This window comes from Gouania willdenowi, chromosome 9 (assembly GCF_900634775.1).
Source record: "Gouania willdenowi chromosome 9, fGouWil2.1, whole genome shotgun sequence".
Taxonomy (NCBI): Eukaryota; Metazoa; Chordata; class Actinopteri; order Blenniiformes; family Gobiesocidae; genus Gouania; species Gouania willdenowi.
The window spans coordinates 28,717,647-28,719,981 of record NC_041052.1 but is presented as its reverse complement, the minus strand read 5'-3'; the positions used below and the strand labels follow the sequence as shown (position 1 = coordinate 28,719,981).

General features: G+C 44.4%; 1 pseudogene; it reads left to right on the top strand.

The window, feature by feature from the left end:
- The first annotated feature begins 758 nt into the window (after positions 1-758).
- LOC114469514 (peptidyl-prolyl cis-trans isomerase FKBP8 pseudogene) lies at positions 759-1,757 on the top strand (annotated as a pseudogene).
- Positions 1,758-2,335: the final 578 nt, after the last annotated feature.

The window sequence follows — 2,335 nt, the reverse complement described above, 5'->3', positions numbered from 1 at the left end:
CAGAGTCCACAGGAGAGCTGCCGCCATCATCAAGGACTCCACTCACCCCCAACACGGACTGTTCACACTTCTACCCTCAGGCCGGAGGTACAGAAGTGTGAAATGCAGGACCAGCAGACTCAAAAACTCCTTCTTCCCCTCGGCCATTAGACTCCTAAATAAGTGATTGGAGTCTAATGAACTATTCATTCACCCCCCCCCCCCCCCCCCCCCCTTCTCCACTGTACTTTGCACACCACCTGCATTCGTACTTTAGATGCGCCCATGCACAGCTAACACCATGTCTCTCTATTATGAAACAGCTTTTTTGCACATACCATTGTATATATCACCTCTCCTCTGTATAGCTAATATATTTGTATTTTTAATTGTACAGGTGTTTTGTATTTAATGTTCAGGTTTTTTTTTGTTGAATAACAGTGTTGCATGCCACTGTTATTTATTATAGTTCTTTTATCTCGATTTAGTCCTTTATTATTTATTCCTTTATTACGTAGGCATTCACTGGCGGTCGGCAAAGCAAGAATTTCATTGTACAGGGAAACGTGTTTCTAACTGTACAGATGACAATAAACACTTTGACTTGACTTGACTTGACTTATCCCACAGCCCAAGGCCAGTGCATCCATGACAAATGTATTTCCAAGTACCGCCACTGCATAACCCAAGAGCCGCCCCCGGGCCCGAAGAAGCAGTCTCAGGCTGTTTACCAAAGCAGTGACAGTGCACCAGTCATGAAGAGTAGGAATGGGATTGACATGGATCAGACCAAGAGGAGAGAAACAGACCCCCCACCGCCTGCTGACGAGTGGTTAGATGTCTTCGGAAATGGCATTTTAAAGAAAAAGGTGCTGCAGGCTGGAGGAGGAAGAGACAGTCGGCCGCAGAATGGACAGATGGTGACGATTAATCTAAAAACACGTCTGTTGGATGGGACGCTGGTCGAGGAGCTGCCGGAGTTCTCATTCACTCTTGGAGACGGAGAAATGATCCCGGCACTGGATGTGGCAGTGCAACTCATGGGAATGGGAGAGAAGGCGCTCATCGACACAGATGTAAGATATGCATATATAACCCGTAGAAATCCTTTCCCTCAGATTCCGTCAAGGGCTGAGCTTGAAGTGGAGCTGCTAGAAGCTACCGATCCTCCAGACCTGAAGCTGCTGTCCCTCACTGAGATGATTGCTCTGGCCACCTACAAGATGGAGCGAGGCAATCTCCTTTATCGGTGCGTAGACTACGACTATGCCATCTTCACGTATGACATTACCCTGCAAATAGCAGACTCTATTTCTAAAGCTGATATTAGTTCTGAAGAAGAGAACAAGCTGATGGAAGTGAAAGTGAAATGTTTGAACAAAATTGCTGCTATTTTTCTGAAACTAGACCAATATGATGAAGCGCTAGAGTGCTGCAGCAAAGCGCTGACATATCAGCCTGAAAATGTGAAAGCACTTTTCCACATGGGCAAGGTCCTGGCCTTGCAGGATAAATACTCAGAGGCCATTCAAACACTACAGAAGGCCCTGGAGCTGGAGCCACACAACAACACGGTCCGCAATGAGTTCTCCAAACTGGTGCAGACGCATGAAGCAGCAAAGCAGGCCAAGTATGAGAAGATGCTGGGGAACCCGTCCAGCACCCACAAACAAAAGGCCAAGTCAGCATGCGATTTAAGCTGGAAGTGGCTGCTTGTTGGAACCGCAGTAGCCATTGGCGGCATCGCTCTGTCTGTGGCCATCTATGCTAGAAGGTAATTCAAGAACTGTAGTAATGACACGACTTAAACACTGGAGCACATCTGGCAGTGCATTCTGACCATACCTGTGAAGTTTTGGATTTGAAAATAAGGGAAATTTTCTGGCGCCCACTACGAGCCGTCCCACCCGGCCAACCAAGCTCCATTATCCCTTTTATTTTAATAAAGGTGTACAAGAAATCTAAAATACCCACTTGTCAACCATTTAGTAAATACAATTATGTGATTAGAATCTGGTAGGTCAACATTTATTAACATTGAAATGCTGTGAACATTCCTACTAGTGCTGGGCAATATGGACCAAAACTCATATCTCAATATATTTTCTCAAAATGGTGATATACGATATAAATCTTAGATAATTTTATTAAATAAAGTCTGACCAGAAAGACAATTCTGGATTAAGTTCAGTAAGGCATTTTTGAATTATTACTACATTAAAATACTGGGTATTTACGGGAAAATAATAATACAGGAAGATGGCGGGAAAGAGGGGTAAAAGTTTCCCGGCCAAAACGGGATACTTGACAGGTATGATTCTGATCATGTGATCCATGAAGGTGAAATATTTATATG